The following is a 7,096-nucleotide window of genomic DNA, read 5'->3' on the forward strand; positions in this document are numbered from 1 at the left end:
GTGGAGAAGAGAAGGGTGGGATGAACTGGGAGGTTGGGATTGACATATACACAGTACTATGTATAAAATAGGTAACTATTGAGAACCCACTATTAGCTCGGGGAACTCCGTTCAATGCTCTGTGATGACCTAAATTGGAAGGAAATCCTGAAAAGGGAATGTATGTCTAATATAAATGATTCACTTTGCTGCACAGCAGAAAGATTGTGAAGCAACCATGAAAGTGAACGTGTTAGTCACTCAGTCCTGTCCGGCTCTTTATGACCCTATGGACTGTAGCCCACCAGGTTCTTCTGTCCATGAAATTCTCCAGGCAAGATTACTGGAGTAGGTTGACATTTCCTTCTCCAGGGGATCTTCCTGACACAGGGATTGTACCTGGGTCTCCTGTGTTTGCAGGTGGATTCTTTACCGCTGAGCCATCAGGTACTCCAGTTGGAAAAAAAAGAAAAAAAAAATTGGAGATCCAAGTCCCCCAGTTGTTCTGGAAACCCTGATTTTCCTTTTTTGTCCTGATGGGTTTTTGAAATGAATCTTAGCTCCCTGTTATAATGAAGGCCCATTTCTACAACTTCAGAATCTGCTATGCTTCACATGGTCTAAACCCATGGGACTGGGGCGAAGAAACCTACCTGCTCCCATGAGGAGTTTCATGCACGTGATGACCTCCTTTAGGAATGGGTGAGCCTCAGATTTGCATCTGACTCTGAAGTCACACAAATCCAGACACTTGTCATTATTCTGGGGTTTCCTGAAATGCCTCTGCCTGTCTCACGACATAAGCCTCCAGGGCGATGAGAGACATTTTTCTTTACTTAAAATATATTGCCTGAGAACTTGTGCAGGAGGAGGGGCTGGTAGGCGCAGCGACACCCTGTGACGGGCTGCCTGGCGTTTATGCGAATGAAGTGACCATCTGCACCGAATAATTAGAAGCCGTCTTCCCTGACTGCTCTCCATGTGCCGGCACAGAGGGAGGGGAGGCGCCCTTTTACGGCCGCTGCAGCCCGCGGAGGAGAGGCTGGGGTGGAATCACGCATCTTCCCCCACTTTAGGGCACATAACCTGCTGAGCGGACAGGTGCTGGCAGTGTGATGTCCCTGGGCATGGAAGCCGGCCTGTCCTCGGCGCTGACATCTATATCTCCGTCTCGCTGGATTTGAAAACTGACACAACATAAGGAATGTCACTCTCTATTAGTTGATCTTCGAGTGCGTCTCTACAGCATTGGCAGGCCTGTGAGCAAATGTCTTGGTCACAGCTGCCCTCTCGCTTCCGCTTGAGGGGCTCGCCCCCCGGAAGTGGGGCAGACCCGGAAGTGGGGCAGAGGTCTGAGTTGGTGACTGGGTTTTGTCTCCTGGTCGTGGGCGCTGTCCGTCATCTGCTGGCCTGTTGAAATGCTCCTGAATTGGTTTTTCGTGTTTGATAATTCCGGCCAAGTCCAACCTTCCCTTTGTTAGCAAAATAGGGTTGGCACTGAGACCTGATATTTGCATGTGTTTGTGCCTGAGGAGTTTATTTGTTAACATTTGCAATGGTTTGCGGCCCTTGGGGACCCAGACTTCCGCGCCCTGCAAGGGTGACTGGGGTCCGCCCACATGGTCACTCTTGTATCCAGGGTCTGACGTTGGCTCCCTGCCAGTCCTCTCCCCTCTGGTCCGGTTCTCTTGTCCTGAGAAAACCTCTGGCAGGGCAACTTCAGGCCTGACTGAGCAGACACCATCAGGTGAGTGTTCCTGGTGCAATTTTGTGTAGCTAGGAGCACAGCATCCACTTCTATTTGCTGAGAGAAGCCAAGAGAGCTTCTAAGAATTTTGAATGTGTGTTGTACGGTGGAGAAAAGATGACAGATGCATTTCCATTTGTGCTTTAAGGCAGAATTTTAGAAGGTCACTCAGGAAAAGGGGAAGGACTTCAGTTTTATCATTTAAAAATAATGACACATAAAAGTGTGTTTAATGCTTCTGTAAAAACATTGGGAAATATACAACTTTTTCTATCCATGCATCTATTTATCACCTGTCTCTGTCTATCTATCTGTCTATCATCTATCTCCATCATCTATCAATCTATCTGTCTATTTATCAGTCTGTCTTTCTAAAAATGCAGCACTAATTTGTCTTTCTGGGTCACTACCTTGTAGGATTTTCCTGGGAAAAGTGGGGGACCTCAAGCAGAACATACGTAGACAAGAAAAATTTATTAGGTAAAAAAGAGTTACATTCTTAACGGGAAATCTCAGGTTTGGCTTTCAACTCGCTCTAGAGAACACATTAGCTTTTTTTTTTCTTTTCTTTTTTTTCATTTATTTTTATTAGTTGGAGACTAATTACTTTACACTATTGTAGTGGTTTTTGTCATACATTGACATGAATCAGCCATGGATTTACATGCGTTCCCCATCCCGATCCCCCCCTCCCGCCTCCCTCCCCATCCCATCCCTCTGGGTCTTCCCAGTGCACCAGCCCTGAGCACTTGTCTCATGCATCCAACCTGGGCTGGTGATCTGTTTCACCCTAGATAATGTACATGTTTTGATGCTGTTCTCTCGAAACATCACACCCACGCCTTCTCCCACAGAGTCCAAAAGTCTGTTCTGTACATCTGTGTCTCTTTTTCTGTTTTGTATATAGGGTTATCGTTACCATCTTTCTGAATTCCATATATATGGAGAACACATTAGCTTTTATTATAAGCCTTTTGTTGGCTTTCTGTTTACACAGTTCTTTTACATCATTATGTTATTTGGTTCTTCCAACAAAGTTGAGAAGAGAAGACTATATTATAATTTTTAGGTCAGGAGACTGAGCTCTGAGAGATACAAGAAGGTAAACTAAACACACATCCTTCTTTTGCAGACCTCGAAAATATACACACATATTCAAAGACAAGAGTAGGAATCTTCTCAGTGACCATGAACTATGAGGAATCCTGGAAAGGTGGAAGAAGGAAAGTGGAAAAAGGAAACCCCAATGTAAAATGCTCACAGAGAGGCACCATGTGGAGGTAGGAGGTTCATGAAGCAGGGGTGCTGGGAGCAGTACCATACACCCGTCTGGTGGTAGGTGATAGTTCCAGAAACGAAATCAGGCCTTTTCTCTTGAATGCCTGTGTTTCTGTCACAACTTCTGAAACAAACTCAGGACACTTTGGGCTTGGCTCCGTCTACACAGCACAAACTGAATAGAGATTTGGCAGCCTTTTGTTAATTTGAGCACCGTGAATCAGTGAAGTGTGTGATTCAGGATTAATTACAATTTTTTTCCTGGTTGGTCCCAACTCTTTTCTTTCTTGCTTGAAAAATAAACATTATAGCATTGTAATTTACATAATTATAAATTATGTAATAAAACTGACCACACAAGTGTCCAATTTGATGAATTCTAACAGATGTATACAGTGTGATCATGACATAGATATAGTTCCTTAAAAAGTTAAACAGAGAGCTATCATAAAACCCAGCAATTCTACTCACAGGGACATACCCAAGAGAAATGAAAACATGTTCACACAAAAATTGTGATACAGGTGTCCGTAGTAGCATCACCCCAAAAGTTTCCTTTTAATCACCCCCCAAATTTCCCTTGTTTACTTTTGTAAGCATTCTTCTTTTCCTACCTTTTACATGACAATCACTAATTTGTTTTTTGTCTCTATAGTTTTGTCTTTTTTAGAGTTTCATATAGACAGAATCATACAGTATGCAGTCTATTGTGACTGGTTTCTTTTGTTTCTCATACACTTGAATTTTATCCATATTGTGTTTTGTATCACTAGTTTGTTCATTTTAGTAGTGAGTAGTATTCCATTAAATGAATATACTGCAATTTGTTTATCCATTTGACACTTGGTGGACATTTGTATTGTTTCTAGCTCCTGGTCATTATGAAAAAAACTGCTATCAACTTTTGAGTATGAGACTTTGTACAAATGTATATTTTCATTTCTTTTCAGTAAATATCTGAGGAGTTGTTGAGTGACATGGTAGAAATATCAACAACCTCAGATATGCAGATGATATGGCAGAAAGTGAAGGGGAACTAAAAAACCTCTTGATGAGGCTGAAAGAAGAGAGGGAAAAATCTGGCTTAAAACTCAACATTCAAAAAACGAAGATCATGGCATCCGGTTCCATCACTTCATGGCAAATAGAAGGGGAAAAAGTGGAAGCAATGATAGAATTTCTTTTCTTAGGCTCCAAAATCACTGTGGACAGCAACTGCAGTCATGAAATTAAAAGACACTTGCTCCTTGGAAGGAGAGCTATAATAAACCTAGACAGTGTATTTAAAAGCAGAGACATCATTTTGCCGACAAATCTTTGCATAGGCTATGCTTTTTCCAGTAGTCACTTATGGATGTGAGAGTTGGAACATAAGGAAGGCTGAGTGCCTAAGATTGGATGCTTTTGAATTGTGGCACTGGAGAAGACCTTTGAGAGTCCCTTGGACTGTAAGGAGATCAAACCAGTCACTCCTAAAGGAAATCAACCTTGAATATTCATTGGAAAGACTGATGCTGGAGCTCCAATACTTTGGCTATCTGAAGTGAAGAGCTGACTCATTGGAAAAGACTGGGGTGCTGGAAAGAGTGAAGGCAAAAGGAGAATGGGGCGACAGAGGATGAAATAGATAGAAGCATCAACTCAATGGACATGAATTTGTGCAAACTCTGGGAGGTAGTGGAGGACAGATGAGCCTGACTTGTTGCAGTCCATGGGTTGCAAAGAGTCAGACATGACTTAGAGACAACAACAACAGCAACAAATGGTATGTGTATTTTTAACTTTATAAAAAACTGTCAATCTGTTTTCCAACAGTGCTCTACCATTTTGCATCCCCATCAACAATGAATGAGGGCTTTGGTTTTTCCACATCCTTCTTGGCATCCTAGTCAGCGTATTTTAGCATTTTTAACCATTCTGTGGGCATGTAATGGTATCTCACTGTGGATTTAATGAGCATTTCCTTAAAGACTAATGATATTAAGCATCTTTTCCTGGGTTTATTTGCCATTTGTATATCTTCTTTTACTTAAGTGTCTAACAATTTTTTGTCCTGTTTCTTAGCTGGTTTGTTTTTCTTATTATTGAATTTCAAAAAACTCATTCAAAAACATTCAAAAAATGAAGGTCATGGCATCCGGTCCCATCACTTCCTGGCAAATAGATGGGGAAACAATGGAAACAGTGACAGACTTTATTTTCTTGGGCTCCCAAATCACTACAGATGGTGACTGCAGCCACGAAATTAAAAGACACGTTCTCTTTGGAAGAAAAGCTATGACAAACCTAGAAAACTTATTAAAAAGCAAAGACATTACTCTGCCAAACAAAGGTCTGTCTAGTCCAAACTATGGTTTTTCCAGTAGTCATGTATGGATGTGAGAGTTGGACCAGAAAGAAAGCTGAGTGCTGAAGAATTGATGCTTTTGAACTGTGGTGTTGGAGAAGACTCTTGAGAGTTCCTTGGACTGCAAGGAGATCCAACCAGTCAATCCTGAAGAAAATCAGTCCTGAATCTTCATTGGAAGGACTGATCCAGAAGCTCCAATACTTTGGCCACCTGATGTAAAGAACTGACTCATTGGAAAAGACCCTGATGCTGGGAAAGATTGAAAGCAGGAGGAGAAGGGGACAACAGAGGATGAGGTGGTTGGATGGCATCACTGACTCAATGGACAAGATTTTGAGCAATCTCTGGGAGATGATGAAGGACAGGGAAGCCTGGCATGCTACAGTCCATGGGGTCACAAAGAGTCAAACAGGACTGAGCAACTGAACAATAATTGAGTTTTAAAGATCCAAGGCTTTTTTCCAATATAGTTTTGCAAATATTTTCTTTCAGTATGTGTGAGAGAGAAGTTCACCTTATTCCTGATTCTAGGGTGAAAGCATTTAGTCTTTTGCCATTAAGCTTAATGTTTGCAATAGGGTTTTTGTAGCTGCTCTTTATTCAGTTGAGGAATTTTCTTTCTATTCCAAGTTTGCTGAGAGCTTTTATCATGAATGGATGTTGTATTATGTCAAATGCTCTTTCTGAATGCACTGAGATGAACTTGTGGTTTCTCTTTTTGAGTTTGTTAAGACAGTAAATTACATCAATTGGTCTTGAATATTGAATCAGTACTACATTCCTGGGATGAATTCTGCTTAGTCGTAAGGTATTATCTTTTTTATGTATTGTTGATTTGATTTTCTACAACTTGGTTAAAGATTTTAATGCTTATGTTTATAAGGGAAATTGATCTGTAATTATATTTTTATAATATCCTATCTCATTTTGGTATCAAGGTAATGTGGGCCTCATAAAATGGGATAGCAAGTGTTCACTTCTCTTTTGTTTTTATGAAAAACATTAGCATAAAATTTGTATTATTTATTAAATAATGTTTACATGTTTGAGAGAGTTCATTGATGAGTTTCTTGTGTCAAATTTTCTGGAGTTTTCTACATGTGGAGGTTTTAAACTATGGATTAGATTTCTTTATTGTAAGTAAGGCTGCTCAGTTTATCTATTTCTCAAATGAGTTTTGGTTGTTTGTGTCTTTTGAATAATTTTCCATTCCATTTCCATTCTTTTTCAATTCTATATGCATGTACAATTGTACACATACACAGACTTGTTTTTGTGGCCCACAGTATAGCCAGTCTTGGTGACTGTTCTGGGTACTATTGAGTGGAGTGTTCTATAAATGTCAGTTAGGTCAGGTTCATTGATAAGAGTGTTTAAATCTTCTGTATCTGTACAAATTTTCTGTCTACTTGTTCAGTCCATTACTTGAGAAGACAGTTGAGCTCTCCAACAGTAATTGTGGGTTTATTTATTTTTCTTTTGAACTTTGTTGATTTGGCTTCATGTATTTTGAAATTCTGTTATTGGGTACAGGTATTTAGGATTGTTATATTTTCTTGATGAGTTGATTGCTTTATCAACTCATCACTTTATCAATTTTTCCTTTATTTCAGGTGATATTCTATGTTCTAAAGTCTAATTTGTCTAATATAGTCACTACAGCTTTTTTGGGTAATATTTATTATCAAATACTTGATTAATACTTTTAATGTATATAATTTTTCATCCTTTTTATTTTTAAC

The 7,096-nt window shown here is 40.0% G+C and overlaps 1 long non-coding RNA gene across 1 annotated transcript; it reads left to right on the forward strand.

The window, feature by feature from the left end:
* Positions 1 to 1,337: 1,337 nt before the first annotated feature.
* Positions 1,338 to 4,396, forward strand: LOC139030437 (uncharacterized). The gene is made up of 3 exons (XR_011482805.1): positions 1,338 to 1,726; positions 2,859 to 3,006; positions 3,955 to 4,396. It is a non-coding gene; the product is annotated as an uncharacterized lncRNA (long non-coding RNA).
* Positions 4,397 to 7,096: the final 2,700 nt, after the last annotated feature.

The sequence above is a fragment of the Odocoileus virginianus genome, chromosome 22 (assembly GCF_023699985.2).
Source record: "Odocoileus virginianus isolate 20LAN1187 ecotype Illinois chromosome 22, Ovbor_1.2, whole genome shotgun sequence".
Lineage (NCBI taxonomy): Eukaryota > Metazoa > Chordata > Mammalia > Artiodactyla > Cervidae > Odocoileus > Odocoileus virginianus.